Source organism: Ranitomeya imitator, chromosome 2 (assembly GCF_032444005.1).
Source record: "Ranitomeya imitator isolate aRanImi1 chromosome 2, aRanImi1.pri, whole genome shotgun sequence".
Classification (NCBI taxonomy): Eukaryota; Metazoa; Chordata; class Amphibia; order Anura; family Dendrobatidae; genus Ranitomeya; species Ranitomeya imitator.
Window position 1 is genome coordinate 344279219 of NC_091283.1, and position 16570 is coordinate 344295788.

Consider the following 16570-nt stretch of genomic DNA (forward strand, 5'->3'; position numbering starts at 1 on the left):
TCCCTGAAAAAAAGGGAGATTAATATTGGCCTCTGGGCTTGTGTGCCAGTCCTGAGCGTGCCATCTGTGCCAGCCCTGAGCGTGCCATCTCTCTCACAAATAGTGGGCCATAGAAAGCCTATTTAATTTTTTTTTTGGTTTTATAAATTCTCCCTGAAAAAAAGGGAGATTAATATTGGCCTCTGGGCTTGTGTGCCAGTTGTGAGCGTGCCATCTGTGCCAGTCCTGAGCGTGCCATCTCTCTCACAAATAGTGGGCCATAGAAAGCCTATTTAATTTTTTTTTTGGTTTTATAAATTTTCCCTGAAAAAAGGGAGATTAATATTGGCCTCTGGGCTTGTGTGCCAGTTGTGAGCGTGCCATCTGTGCCAGTCCTGAGCGTGCCATCTCTCTCACAAATAGTGGGCCATAGAAAGCCTATTTAATTTTTTTTTTGGTTTTATAAATTTTCCCTGAAAAAAGGGAGATTAATATTGGCCTCTGGGCTTGTGTGCCAGTTGTGAGCGTGCCATCTGTGCCAGTCCTGAGCGTGCCATCTCTCTCACAAATAGTGGGCCATAGAAAGCCTATTTAAATATTTTTTTGGTTTTATAAATTCTCCCAGAAAAAAAGGGAGATTAATATTGGCCTCTGGGCTTCTGTGCCAGTCCTGAGCGTGCCATCTGTGCCAGTCCTGAGCGTCCCATCTCTCTCACAAATAGTGGGCCATAGAAAGCCTATTTTTTTTTTGGGGGGGGTTTTAGAAATTCTCCCTGGAAAAAAAAAGGGAGATTAATATTGCCCTTTGGGCTTGTGTGCCAGTACTAAGCGTTCCATCTCTCTCTCTCTCTCTTAGTCAGTGGGCCATAGAACGCCTATTTTTGGTTTTATTTGTTTTATAAATTCTCCCTGAAAAAATCATTTTATTTTATTTGGTTTCTAAATTCTTCCTGATAAAATCATATTTTTTTTATTATTTTTTTTTCTAAAGTCTCCCTGAAAAAAAAAAAAAAAAAAAAAAAAACAGTGGGAGATTAATATTGGCCTTTCTGCTTGTGTGCCAGTCTTGACTCCTGGGTGCGTCATCTCTCAGTCAGTGGGCCATAGAACGCCTATTTTTGGTTTTATTTGTTTTATAAATTCTCCCTGAAAAAATCATTTTATTTTATTTGGTTTCTAAATTCTTCCTGATAAAATCATATTTTTTTTTATTATTTTTTTTTCTAAAGTCTCCCTGAAAAAAAAAAAAAAAAAAAAAAAAAAACAGTGGGAGATTAATATTGGCCTTTCTGCTTGTGTGCCAGTCTTGACTCCTGGGTGTGCCATCTCTCTCTCTCTCTCTCTCTCTCTCCAATTGTGGTCCATAGAAAGCCTATATTTTTTTTCCTTGATTTGGGTTCCAAAATCTACCAGAGAAAATAACTCCATCAATCATTGGTAGAAAAATATTGCCCTCTGGGCTTGTGTGCCACTCCTGATTCCTGTGTGCGTCATCTCTCACTCAGTGGCCCATAGAAAGCATATAGTTTGTTACATTTGTTTTCTAAATTCTCCCTGCAAAAATCAATGTTTTTTTTTTGGGGGGGTTTCTAAAGTGTTCCTGAAAAAAATAAAAATAAAAAAAAAATAATAGTGTGACATTAATATTAACATTTGTGCTTCAGTGACAGTCCTGCGTGTGGGGCATCTCTCTAATTTGCAGCCACCAAAAAAAGAGTGTGTAACATTGGGCCTGATTTTCGCTGTGGTCTCACCAACCTGTAAAGGGGTAGCTAAATCATACTGAAGTTATAGCTCACCGTGTAAGTTGTGTGACTGCAACAAATAACGTTAGTTTGGTTACGTTTTTAAAACAATGAGGAAGTCTAGTGGAAGAGGTCGTGGCCGGGGGCGTTCATTGTCAGCTGGTAATGAGGGTAGTGGTAGTGGTGGAGCATCAGGTGGTCGTGGGGAAAAAAATATTGCACCTAAGTCTGGAGCTGTGGAGCCAGGTTCGTCGTCCGGCTACACAAGGCCTCGAACGCTCCCTTTTCTGGGATTAGGAAAACCGCTTTTAAAGCCGGAGCAGCAAGAGCAAGTTTTGGCTTATCTTGCTGACTCAGCCTCTAGCTCTTTTGCCTCCTCTCGTGAAACTGGTAAAAGTAAAAGCAGCGCGTCGTTAGTGGATGTTCACGGTCAGGGACAAGTCACTTCCTTGTCCTCTTCAGCAAAAACAACAACAGAGAAGAATGCAGCAGGCGACAACGGGTTACTCCATGGAGCTCTTTACACATACCGTCCCTGGCTTAGAAAGTGAAGCAGTTAACAGTCCATGCCCATTACAAATTGAATCTGACATGGAGTGCACTGACGCACAGCCACAGCCAGACTACTATGCTGGTCCTTTGACTCAGACCACAACATTGCCCTCGCAGGGTGCTGATCAAGAATCAGACCCTGATGAGACTATGTTGCCCCATCACGAACGCTATACCACCGAACGACACGGTGACACAGACGAAGTTGCGCAGGAGGTACAAGAAGAGTTATTAGATGACCCAGTTCTTGACCCCGATTGGCAGCCATTGGGGGAACAGGGTGCAGGCGGCAGCAGTTCTGAAGCAGAGGAGGAGGAGGGGCCGCAGCAGGCATCAACATCGCCACAGGTTCCATCTGCCGGGCCCGTATCTTGCCCAAAACGCGTGGCAAAGCCAAAACCTGGTGGAGGACAGCGTGGCCATCCGGTTAAAGCTCAGTCTGCAATGCCTGAAAAGGTATCCGATGCTAGAAAGAGTGCAGTCTGGCATTTTTTTAAACAACATCCAATTGATCAGCGCAAAGTCATCTGTCAAAAATGTTCTACTTCCTTAAGCAGAGGTCAGAATCTGAAAAGTCTCAATACTAGTTGCATGCATAGACATTTAACCACCATGCATTTGAAAGCTTGGACTAACTACCAAACGTCCCTTAAGGTTGTTGCACCCTCGGCCAATGAAGCTAGTCATCAACGCAACATCCCTTCCGGCAGTGTAGGACCACCATTTAGCGCACCACCTGCTGTATCTGTGCAGGTATCTTTGCCAGGCCAAAGCAGTCAGGGTCAGGGAATCACCAGTTTCGTAGTAGGAAACACTGCATCTAGGGCACCGGCGGCAACAATACCATCTCCCACCGTCTCTCAGTCTGCCATGTCCACCGGCACCCCCGCTAGTTCCACGATCTCCATCTCTCCAGTCCAGCTCACCCTACATGAGACTATGGTTAGAAAAAGGAAGTACTTAGCCTCGCATCCGCGTACACAGGGTTTGAACGCCCACATAGCTAGACTAATCTCGTTAGAGATGATGCCCTACCGGTTAGTTGAAAGCGAAGCTTTCAAAGACCTGATGGACTACGCTGTACCACGCTACGAGCTACCCAGTCGACACTTTTTTTCCAGAAAAGCCATCCCAGCCCTCCACCAGCATGTTAAAGAGCGCATCGTCCATGCACTCAGGCAATCTGTGAGCACAAAGGTGCACCTGACAACAGATGCATGGACCAGTAGGCATGGCCAGGGACGTTACGTGTCCATCACGGCACACTGGGTAAATGTGGTGGATTCAGGGTCCACAGGGGACAGCAAGTTTGGGACAGTTCTGCCTAGCCCACGGTCTAGTAAACAGTTGTCTGTAGCCGTTCGCACCCCCTCCTCCTCCTCCTCCTCCTCGTCCTCCTGCAGAAGCAAGAGCTCGTCCACAGACCGCAGTCGCACAAACACTCCATCCGCACCTGCCACTGTTGCACACCAGGTCTCCCATTATGGGGCAGCTACTGGCATACGTCAGCAGGCTGTATTGGCTATGAAGTGTTTGGGCGACAATAGACACACCGCGGAAGTTCTGTCCGAGTTCTTGCAGCAAGAAACGCAGTCGTGGCTGGGCACTGTAGATCTTGAGGCAGGCAAGGTAGTGAGTGATAACGGAAGGAATTTCATGGCTGCCATCTCCCTTTCCCAACTGAAACACATTCCTTGCCTGGCTCACACCTTAAACCTGGTGGTGCAGTGCTTCCTGAAAAGTTATCCGGGGTTATCCGACCTGCTCCTCAAAGTGCGTGGACTTTGCGCACATATCCGCCGTTCGCCTGTACACTCCAGCCGTATGCAGACCTATCAGCGTTCTTTGAACCTTCCCCAGCATCGCCTAATCATAGACGTTGCAACAAGGTGGAACTCAACACTGCACATGCTTAAGAGACTGTGCGAACAGAGGCGGGCTGTTATGTTTTTGTGGGAGGATACACATACACGGGCAGGCAGTAGGATGGCAGACATGGAGTTGTCAGGTGTGCAGTGGTCGAAGATTCAAGACATGTGTCAAGTCCTTCAGTGTTTTGAGGAATGCACACGGCTGGTTAGTGCAGACAACGCCATAATAAGCATGAGCATCCCCCTAATGCGTCTGCTGATGCAAAGTTTGACGCACATAAAGGATCAGGCGTCTGCACCAGAGGAAGAGGAAAGCCTTGATGACAGTCAGCGATTGTCTGGTCAGGGCAGTGTACATGACGAGGTACCGGGCGAAGAGGAGGTGGAGGATGAGGAGGATGATGGGGATGAGTATATTTTTAATGAGGAAGCTTTCCCGGGGGCACGGGAAATTGGTGGCGTGGCAAGGCCGGGTTCTGGTTTTTTGAGGGACACAAGTGACGTAGATTTGCCTGCAACTGCCCCTCAACCAAGCACAACCGCAGATTTGACAACGGGAACTTTGGCCCACATGGTGGATTATGCCTTGCGTATCCTCAAAAGGGACACACGCATTACAAAAATGATGAACGATGACGATTACTGGTTGGCCTGCCTCCTTGATCCTCGCTATAAAGGCAAATTGCAAAATATTATGCCACATGAGAACTTGGAACTAATATTAGCAACAAAACAATCAACTCTTGTTGACCGTTTGCTTCTGGCATTCCCTGCACACAGCGCCCGTGATCGTTCTCACACGAGCTCCAGGGGCCAGCAGACCAGAGGTGTTAGAGGGGCAGAAATCAGAAGTGGCGTTGGCCAGAGGGGTTTTCTGACCAGGTTGTGGAGTGATTTTTCTATGACCGCAGACAGGACAGGTACTGCAGCATCAATTCAAAGTGACAGGAGACAACATTTGTCCAGTATGGTTACAAACTATTTTTCATCCCTTATCGACGTTCTCCCTCAACCGTCATTCCCATTTGATTACTGGGCATCCAAATTAGACACCTGGCCAGAATTGGCAGAATATGCATTGCAGGAGCTTGCTTGCCCGGCAGCTAGTGTCCTATCAGAAAGAGTATTCAGTGCTGCAGGTTCAATACTAACAGAAAAAAGGACTCGTCTGGCTACCCAAAATGTAGATGATCTAACCTTCATTAAAATGAACCACAACTGGATTTCAAAATCTTTTGCCCCACCCTGCCCGGCTGACACCTAGCTTTCCTATGAAAAGGTCTTGCCTGTGGACTATTCTGAATGACTTTTTCAATCTCGTAATTTTCTTCACCTGATTGTCCAGCATACGACATGTTTCCACCTCACGAAATGGCCAAACTCCCCACACGGGGCCGTGCTATCGCCACTTTGCGCTTGGACCCTTGAGAGTGCTGTTTGTCTGAAGAGGTGGGTGTGGCCGCTTTTGGTCGACGGCACTGCCACTGGGTCCCTCATAGTACAATAAAGTGTCTCTGGCGGTGGTGGTGCGCACCCAACGTCAGACACACCGTTGTAATATGAGGGGCCCTGTGCCTGTACCGCCGGCCACAAGCCAGTTCCCCCCCCCAGCTCAAACAGTGCTCTACCACTAGCAAAATTATCTCTCACAGCTTCACCAATGTGTAGTCTAGGCGCTGACATCCTTCAATGCCTGGCACTGACAATACCATTGTTTTGACATTTTTGTTATGTTAGGCCTTCGAAGCCTGTCTGCGGTCCCTTCTTTCTACAACTACTACACTGACCAGGCCACTGCTGGCCGTGTTACCCTGGAACCAATTTAAAAGTGCCTACAGTCAGCCCAATTTTGTTATGTTAGGCCTTCGAAGACTGTCTGCCGTCACTCCTTCCACTAGACTTCCACTGACCATACACTGCTGCCCATGTACCCCTGGAACCAATTTAAAGTGCCTACAGCCAGCCCAATTTTGTTATGTTAGGCCTTGGAAGCCTGTCTGCGGTCACTCCTTCCACTAGACTTCCACTGACCATACACTGCTGCCCATGTACCCCTGGAACCAATTTAAAAGTGCCTACAGCCAGCCCAAGTTTGTTATGTTAGGCCTTCGAAGCCTGTCTGCGGTCACTCCTTCCACTAGACTTCCACTGACCAGACCACTGCTGCCCGTGTACCCCTGGAACCAATTTAAAAGTGCCTACAGCCAGCCCTATGTTATTATGTTAGGCCTTCGAAGCCTGTCTGCGGTCACTCCTTCCACTAGGCCTCCACTGACCACACCACTGCTGCCCGTGTACCCCTGGAACCAATTTAAAATTGCCTACAGCCATGTGTGATTATTTTAGGCCTTCGATGCCTGTCTGCGGTCACTCCTTCCACTAGGCCTCCACTGACCACACCACTGCTGCCCGTGTACCCCTGGAACCAATTTAAAATTGCCTACAGCCAGCCCAATTTTTTTATTTTAGGCCTTCGATGCCTGTCTGCGGTCCATTCTTTCAACTACTATTACACTGACCAGGGCACTGCTGCCCAAGTACCCCTGGAACCAATTTAAAATTGACTACAGCCATGTGTTAATATTTTAGGCCTTCGATGCCTGTCTGTGGTCACTCCTTCCACTAGGCCTCCACTGACCACACCACTGCTGCCCGTGTACCCCTGGAACCAATTTAAAATTGCCTACAGCCATGTTTTATTATTTTAGGCCTTCGATGCCTGTCTGCGGTCACTCCTTCCACTAGGCCTCCACTGACCACACCACTGCTGCCCGTGTACCCCTGGAACCAATTTAAAATTGCCTACAGCCAGCCCAATTTTTTTATTTTAGGCCTTCGATGCCTGTCTGCGGTCCATTCTTTCAACTACTACTACACTGACCAGGGCACTGCTGCCCAAGTACCCCTGAAACCAATTTAAAATTGACTACAGCCATGTGTTAATATTTTAGGCCTTCGATGCCTGTCTGTGGTCACTCCTTCCACTAGGCCTCCACTGACCACACCACTGCTGCCCGTGTACCCCTGGAACCAATTTAAAATTGCCTACAGCCATGTGTGATTATTTTAGGCCTTCGATGCCTGTCTGCGGTCACTCCTTCCACTAGGCCTCCACTGACCACACCACTGCTGCCCGTGTAACCCTGGAACCAATTTAAAATTGCCTACAGCCATGTGTTATTATTTTAGGCCTTCGATGCCTGTCTGCGGTCACTCCTTCCACTAGGCCTCCACTGACCACACCACTGCTGCCCGTGTACCCCTGGAACCAATTTAAAATTGCCTACAGGCAGCCCAATTTTTTTATTTTAGGCCTTCGATGCCTGTCTGCGGTCCATTCTTTCAACTACTACTACACTGACCAGGGCACTGCTGCCCAAGTACCCCTGGAACCAATTTAAAATTGACTACAGCCATGTGTTAATATTTTAGGCCTTCGATGCCTGTCTGTGGTCACTCCTTCCACTAGGCCTCCACTGACCACACCACTGCTGCCCGTGTACCCCTGGAACCAATTTAAAATTGCCTACAGCCATGTGTGATTATTTTAGGCCTTCGATGCCTGTCTGCGGTCACTCCTTCCACTAGGCCTCCACTGACCACACCACTGCTGCCCGTGTACCCCTGGAACCAATTTAAAATTGACTACAGCCAGCCCAATTTTTTTATTTTAGGCCTTCGATGCCTGTCTGCGGTCCATTCTTTCAACTACTACTACACTGACCAGGGCACTGCTGCCCAAGTACCCCTGGAACCAATTTAAAATTGACTACAGCCATGTGTTAATATTTTAGGCCTTCGATGCCTGTCTGTGGTCACTCCTTCCACTAGGCCTCCACTGACCACACCACTGCTGCCCGTGTACCCCTGGAACCAATTTAAAATTGCCTACAGCCATGTGTGATTATTTTAGGCCTTCGATGCCTGTCTGCGGTCACTCCTTCCACTAGGCCTCCACTGACCACACCACTGCTGCCCGTGTACCCCTGGAACCAATTTAAAATTGACTACAGCCAGCCCAATTTTTTTATTTTAGGCCTTCGATGCCTGTCTGCGGTCCATTCTTTCAACTACTATTACACTGACCAGGGCACTGCTGCCCGTGTACCCCTGGAACCAATTTAAAATTGCCTACAGCCATGTGTTATTATTTTAGGCCTTCGATGCCTGTCTGCGGTCACTCCTTCCACTAGGCCTCCACTGACCACACCACTGCTGCCCGTGTACCCCTGGAACCAATTTAAAATTGCCTACAGCCATGTGTTATTATTTTAGGCCTTCGATGCCTGTCTGCGGTCACTCCTTCCACTAGGCCTCCACTGACCACACCACTGCTGCCCGTGTACCCCTGGAACCAATTTAAAATTGCCTACAGCCAGCCCAATTTTTTTATTTTAGGCCTTCGATGCCTGTCTGCGGTCCATTCTTTCAACTACTATTACACTGACCAGGGCACTGCTGCCCGTGTACCCCTGGAACCAATTTAAAATTGCCTACAGCCATGTGTTATTATTTTAGGCCTTCGATGCCTGTCTGCGGTCACTCCTTCCACTAGGCCTCCACTGACCACACCACTGCTGCCCGTGTACCCCTGGAACCAATTTAAAATTGCCTACAGCCATGTGTTATTATTTTAGGCCTTCGATGCCTGTCTGCGGTCACTCCTTCCACTAGGCCTCCACTGACCACACCACTGCTGCCCGTGTACCCCTGGAACCAATTTAAAATTGCCTACAGCCATGTGTGATTATTTTAGGCCTTCGATGCCTGTCTGCGGTCACTCCTTCCACTAGGCCTCCACTGACCACACCACTGCTGCCCGTTTACCCCTGGAACCAATTTAAAATTGCCTACAGCCAGCCCAATTTTTTTATTTTAGGCCTTCGATGCCTGTCTGCGGTCCATTCTTTCAACTACTATTACACTGACCAGGGCACTGCTGCCCGTGTACCCCTGGAACCAATTTAAAATTGCCTACAGCCATGTGTTATTATTTTAGGCCTTCGATGCCTGTCTGCGGTCACTCCTTCCACTAGGCCTCCACTGACCACACCACTGCTGCCCGTGTACCCCTGGAACCAATTTAAAATTGCCTACAGCCATGTGTTATTATTTTAGGCCTTCGATGCCTGTCTGCGGTCACTCCTTCCACTAGGCCTCCACTGACCACACCACTGCTGCCCGTGTACCCCTGGAACCAATTTAAAATTGCCTACAGCCATGTGTGATTATTTTAGGCCTTCGATGCCTGTCTGCGGTCACTCCTTCCACTAGGCCTCCACTGACCACACCACTGCTGCCCGTGTACCCCTGGAACCAATTTAAAATTGCCTACAGCCAGCCCAATTTTTTTATTTTAGGCCTTCGATGCCTGTCTGCGGTCCATTCTTTCAACTACTACTACACTGACCAGGGCACTGCTGCCCAAGTACCCCTGGAACCAATTTAAAATTGACTACAGCCATGTGTTAATATTTTAGGCCTTCGATGCCTGTCTGCGGTCACTCCTTCCACTAGGCCTCCACTGACCACACCACTGCTGCCCGTGTACCCCTGGAACCAATTTAAAATTGCCTACAGCCAGCCCAATTTTTTTATTTTAGGCCTTCGATGCCTGTCTGCGGTCCATTCTTTCAACTACTACTACACTGACCAGGGCACTGCTGCCCGTGTACCCCTGGAACCAATTTAAAATTGCCTACAGCCATGTGTTATTATTTTAGGCCTTCGATGCCTGTCTGTGGTCCCTCCTTCCACTAGGCCTCCACTGACCTGTCTACTGCGGCCCGTGTACCCCTTGAACCAACCTAATAAAATATTTAAAAAATTAATTTGATTATAAAAAATAAGATCGTGTTGAGATCTCAAATGCAGACATTTTAACAATCAAAACAAACACACAACAAATATCTGGAACTGTACTACAAAGGTCCAACAGCTACAATTTCTTTCTCCTGCAAGAAGTTAACTGAAAGTTTTTTGGAGTTGTTAACACAGATATGGCATCCACCGAGTGTTGTCCTGTCGCGTCTCCTTTAAATTATTTCCAATAAGATGTTAAACTATTAATTTAATAAAATCAATAATTAAAAAAATAATTGAGTAAGTCAAAAGCACATTGCAAATAAACATTAATTACAAATCAAGAAGCATGGCGCGTCCGAGGGTGAGTAGATACCGAATAAGAATATAATCACCCTCGGACGCGCAATGCTTATTTACAACAGCCTTCCTTCCTAAGAATCAGCCCTTCCGTGGTGTAGAGAGAGGTTGTTGTTACACTCCAAGGTGTTCCCCAGGTTGCCTTTCCTGAGCTTCGATCTTCCGGCTCTCGTTTAGTAGCTGTTGGAAACTACGCTGCATTAGGCCTACTAATTGTGTATGGGTGAAACAGTGGCGCATCTGCGGTCCCTCCTTCCACTAGGCCTCCACTGACCTGTCTACTGCGGCCCGTGTACCCCTTGAACCAACCTAATAAAATATTTAAAAAATTAATTTGATTATAAAAAATAAGATCGTGTTGAGATCTCAAATGCAGACATTTTAACAATCAAAACAAACACACAACAAATATCTGGAACTGTACTACAAAGGTCCAACAGCTACAATTTCTTTCTCCTGCAAGAAGTTAACTGAAAGTTTTTTGGAGTTGTTAACACAGATATGGCATCCACCGAGTGTTGTCCTGTCGCGTCTCCTTTAAATTATTTCCAATAAGATGTTAAACTATTAATTTAATAAAATCAATAATTAAAAAAATAATTGAGTAAGTCAAAAGCACATTGCAAATAAACATTAATTACAAATCAAGAAGCATGGCGCGTCCGAGGGTGAGTAGATACCGAATAAGAATATAATCACCCTCGGACGCGCAATGCTTATTTACAACAGCCTTCCTTCCTAAGAATCAGCCCTTCCGTGGTGTAGAGAGAGGTTGTGTTACACTCCAAGGTGTTCCCCAGGTTGCCTTTCCTGAGCTTCGATCTTCCGGCTCTCGTTTAGTAGCTGTTGGAAACTACGCTGCATTAGGCCTACTAATTGTGTATGGGGTGTAGAGACAGGTTGTGTTACACTCCAAGGTTTTCACCAGGTTGCCTTTCCTGAGCTTCGATCTTCATGCTCTCGTTTAGTAGGTGTCGGAAAGTAGGCTGCATTAGGCCTACAAATTGGGTATGGGGTGGAGAGAGATGGTGTGTTACACTCCAAGGTGTTCCCCAGGTTTCCTTGCCATTGCTTCGGTCTTCCGACTCTCGTTTAGTAGTTGTAGAAAAGTACACAGCATTAGGCCTACAAAATGGGTATGGGGTGGAGAGAGATGGTGTGTTACACTCCAAGGTGTTCCCCAGGTTGCCTTTCCTGAGCTTCGATCTTCATGCTCTCGTTTAGTAGGTGTCGGAAAGTAGGCTGCATTAGGCCTAAAAAATGGGGAATGGGGTGGAGAGAGATGGTGTGTTACACTCCAAGGTGTTCCCCAGGTTTCCTTGCCATTGCTTCGGTCTTCCGACTCTCGTTTAGTAGTTGTAGAAAAGTACACTGCATTAGGCCTAAAAAATGGGTATGGGGTGGAGAGAGATGGTGTGTTACACTCCAAGGTGTTCCCCAGGTTGCCTTTCCTGAGCTTCGATCTTCATGCTCTCGTTTAGTAGGTGTCGGAAAGTAGGCTGCATTAGGCCTACAAATTGGGTATGGGGTGGAGAGAGATGGTGTGTTACACTCCAAGGTGTTCCCCAGGTTTCCTTGCCATTGCTTCGGTCTTCCGACTCTCGTTTAGTAGTTGTAGAAAAGTACACAGCATTAGGCCTACAAAATGGGTATGGGGTGGAGAGAGATGGTGTGTTACACTCCAAGGTGTTCCCCAGGTTGCCTTTCCTGAGCTTCTATCTTCAGGCTCTCATTAAATTGTGGTTAAATGGAACAACTGCATTTGGCGTACTAGTTGGTTTGGGGCCTACTATCGGTGTCTGCCACTCCTTGCTGTTCTCCTGGTTTCCTGTCCTGAAATTCCATTTTCAGCCTCTCGTTAAGTAGTTGTTAATGTTAGACTGCATTTGGCCTACTAGTTGGGTTGGGGCCTACTATCGGTGTCTGCCACTCCTTGCTGTTCTCCTCCACTGAACAAAGCTGTGCCGCCTGTTTACTACGGTTGCCAATTTTGAACTGCATTTCGACTACTTACTGATTTGGCCCTACTCTCTGTGTCAGCCTCTCATTCCAGTTGTCCTCCACTGCAATGCCCCCTGGTTATTCCTGTGTTACCAATTTTAAACTGCATTTAGCCCACTTTCTTCTTTGGGCCTATATCTGTGTTTCCACTTCATCGTGCCCATTGCCCAGCCAGTGATAGATGAGTCTGCTGGTACATTGACCCATAACGCAACATTCCCCGTGCACGCTACACAACAACATTGTGACCCTGCTGAAAGTCAGGTTGCTCTTCCCGCATACCATACCACCTTACACGGGGACAAAGAGGAAGGTGCAGATGAAAGTGCAGGTTCCTTCATCAGGTGGGGGGAGGAATACTAGTTGGCGACGTCACTGGCACAGGGCCTCTCATAGTACGCAAAAGTGTTGCTGCCGGTGGGAGGCGCCCCCGCCGTGCAAACACACCGCTGTACTTTGAGGGGCCCTGTGCCAGTGCCAATGCCAACGAGTGGGCCCCCCCTGCTTGCTCAGGATCACAGCACTTGCAAAGTTGAAATACTTACCTCTCCCTGCTCCACTGCCGTGACGTGGTCCAGATTTACTGGGCCCACTAATTACTTGAACCAGCCCTACCCCCCACAACTTTAGCCAAATGACCCCCAATTTCAAATGCCTTCCAATTATTTTAAGGTAAATTACGCTTGACAAGCTTCATTAAGAAGAATGGATGGTTTTGACATTAAAATGGGCACTCTAGGTGTTTTCCTGGCCCCCACTCACTGCCGACTATGCTGCCCCATTGACTTGCATTGGGTTTCGTGTTTCGGTCGATCCCGACTTTACGTCATAATCGGCCGATTTCACTCGACCCGACTTTGGACATAGTCGGGTTTCGCAAAACCCGGCTCGACTCTAAAAAGGTCAAGGTCGCTCAACTCTATCCCCCAGATCTCCATTGGTGGCGTAGTGGTGTGCGCATGTCCAACTGGCAAATCCACTGCGCAGCTTGAAAGAAAATAGCGCGATCTGTGATATTCAGCCGTTTATCGGTGGGTGCAGCCATCTTTGTGAGGCCGCGCGTGCGCAGATGGTTCTTCTCGGCTTCCCGGGGCTTCAGGGACATGGCCGCGGGATGCCGCGCGTGCGCACATGGAGATCTCGGCGGCCATTTTCCTGAAGCCGAGTTCGCATCTCGGCTGCAGGAAAATGGCCGCCGCGATTGCCATCTGCGCACGCGCGGCATCCCGCGGCCATTTTCCTGAAGCCCCGGGAAGCCGAGAAGAACCATCTGCGCATGCGCGGCCTCACAAAGATGGCCGCGCCCACCGATAAACGGCTGAATAGCGCAGATCGTGCTATTTTCCTTCAAGTTGCGCAGTGGATTCGCCAGTTGGACATGCGCACACCACGCCACCAACGGAGATCTGGGGGAGAAACAGCGCTGTCACCACACTCATATGACCTGACCAGCGTGAGTGACAGCCCAAAACGGCGACTTTACAAAGGTATTTCGGCAGCATAGGTGGGGAATAAAAGCTCACAAAATACACTAATGTAAAGCACAGCTCTGCCCCTATTTAACGGTATTTGTAGCTCATCTTGAAAAAACGGGGTGACAGGTTCCCTTTAAGATTCTGTCTCTCACAGTTGAAGTGCACCAACGATAAAAATTACAGACCTCTCCTTTCTTTGTAGGTGTATCAAATACTTATTTCTCCCACTATATATAGTAAATATATGGTAGAGTGCTAGAGGGGAGATATGTTTCACTACGCTTAATGGCGTCAGTGATTTAAAACCCAGAGATTTTCTTCCAGCACAATAACTGCTGTGAGGGGTTAAAAGCAAATCTGCATAATGGGCTGAGCCTTATGTGGAAATTGTTAGGGTATGTGTCCACGTGCAGTAAACGCTGCGTGTTTGACGCTGCATAGAGACGCAGCGTCAAACACGTAGCGTCCAAATGTTACAGCATAGTGGAGGGGATTTAATGAAATCCCGTCTCCACTATGCGTGGTAACACGCACGCGGCAGACCTGCGACTCCGGACATGCTGCGCGTCTTTTCAGATCGCAGCATGTCCGTATATCTTGCGGTGACGCCGCAAGATATAGCACAGGGCCCTATGCGATGGGTGCGATGATCCCGGATCTGTACTATGAACACATCCGGCATCATCGCGTCCCAGAAAGGGGGCGGGGCTTACCACAGAGCGGGTTTGCCGCTCCAACGATACCGCCGGCCATCCTGAACGTGGACACGCAGCCTTAGAGCTAGTGGAAGGATGTCCACCTTATCTCCACCCCAGCGTGTGGTCTGGGGCTTACATAGTTGGTCTCCAAATGCACAGTGTTCAGTGTCTGGAGAGGAACACTCCAGAGAAGTGTTTGTGGTTTGCTGATATCTGAACCATGAGTCTTGCTAGCCCTAAATGGGCTGATTCCCGCTAATACAAGGACTGTGCCTACTGTTATTTTTGGGGGCAGAGGACCGTGTTTACATTGTGCTTCACTTTGTTTTATGCGGCATCTTATAAACCAAGGACATTCCTAAAGCTTCAGTGTTCCAGTGTCTACCTCTGTGTACAGCTGAGTGAGACAATTTACTACAGGTAGTGTTAGAAGTGTGAGCAAAGATCCCAGCAAACATGTGTGATGGCTACAAGAGGTAATGCATGTCCTGGGTGAAGGAGGCCACAAGCTAGCGTACAACGTCAGGCAAAATGGAGGACCTGCTCAAACATATGGTACAAGCCCAGAAGCAACAGCTTCAACAGCAACAGATGGCACAACAAGAGACCAGTAAGCTGCTTATACAGAAGATGCAACAGCAACCCCAGCAGCAGATTGACTTCTCGCAGAGGCAGTTCATGGAAGGACGGCAGCCCTTCCCACAAGTCCTGGTGACAACATATACGTCCGGTAGGCAGTAAGACAAGAGATGCAAAAAATGACCCTGGGTGATGACTGTGTTTTAACGGGTAGCAGAGTTTAAGAGGCTGCCACCAGAGCAGCTGGGGGAGGTGCTGTCCCTCTATCTAACTGGTGAGCCCCAATAGGTTTATTATGAATTGTCGTTACAGGATGCGCAGGAGTATGCCAAACTAAAAATGGAAATTTTACCACACGCGGGAGTGACTATGTCGTCAGAGCACAAAGGGTTCACCACTGGGTATATTATGGGCACTAATCGCCTCAATCCCAAATGTATGATCTACTGCATCTTGGGAAAAATGGTTTCAGCTGGAATCCTCCATTCCAGCCCAGATGGTTGTACGAGTTGTCATGGACAGATTCGTTCACTCTTTTCCTAGGCTGGTGCAGATCTGGGTTGCCCAGGGAGATCCCTGGAATGTGGATGAACTGGTGAGCTTAGTGGAACAGTACCAGGTGGTCGAGAGGTCCCTAAGAAAGCCAGGGGGTGGTAAATCCCCACACTGGGGCACCCAGCAGGAGCCTGAGCCCCAAAAGAGGGGTAGTAGAGCCACCATTAGGGGAGTACAACCTAGGGAGGCGCTGCTCTTACTATGTCTATCCTACCTGCATTGTGGACTATCAGCCCGGTGAGGGGCTGCAGGCATGTCCCATGACAAATGAGGTGCTGGTGTCAGGATTCTTGGGACTCAGGAAGTTTGGTGACCCTGATAAGGGCCACACTTCCCCACCAGTTGACCCTAGGGGGTGTCTGCTGTATCCACGATGATGCCAAGGACTACTCCATCACAGGAAAACAAACATGGCATCTAAGAAGGTGTTACAGCGTTCAGCTGAATGCCCTCCGCCCCCAAGTACTAGATAGTATAGGGCGGCCTAGTTACTAGAATACTTACATGCCTAATAATGGTGTCTTGGCCTCCAATGTACGAAGGTCTATTAGGCCGGGCCAGAGGCAGCGTCCAATGACTTGGCTTTTAACGTCCCCATACATATTAGGCTAAAGTTGCATGAAAGCACTGATTTTGGGGGTTTGGTCAACTATATAATGTATTTGGGGGCCTCCCGACAGATGATGTCAGGGCAGAGAAGCATCTGGCATCCTGAATTTCAGAGACTAATCCGTTTGTTCTTCCTGTAGATAATCCTCCGATAGTGGAGTCTGGAGATGAGTCTCTCATACAGACCACAGGAAAGCTGGAATATTTGTGTGTATGGTGGAGTCAGGAGCGATAGCTCTCTGCCAAATGAAAAAAAGTGAAAAAAATATCACAGTTCTAGCAACAACAAAAAATCTGACACTATAGGGAAAACAAAGTCACTGCACAATGTTAAGTCACGTCTT

At 47.9% G+C, this 16570-nt stretch overlaps 1 protein-coding gene across 4 annotated transcripts in view; it reads right to left on the reverse strand.

The window, feature by feature from the left end:
• The window catches only part of LOC138663703 (oocyte zinc finger protein XlCOF22-like), a 70865-nt gene that overhangs the window by 42957 nt on the left and 11338 nt on the right, over nt 1-16570 (reverse strand). The window lies entirely within an intron of this gene.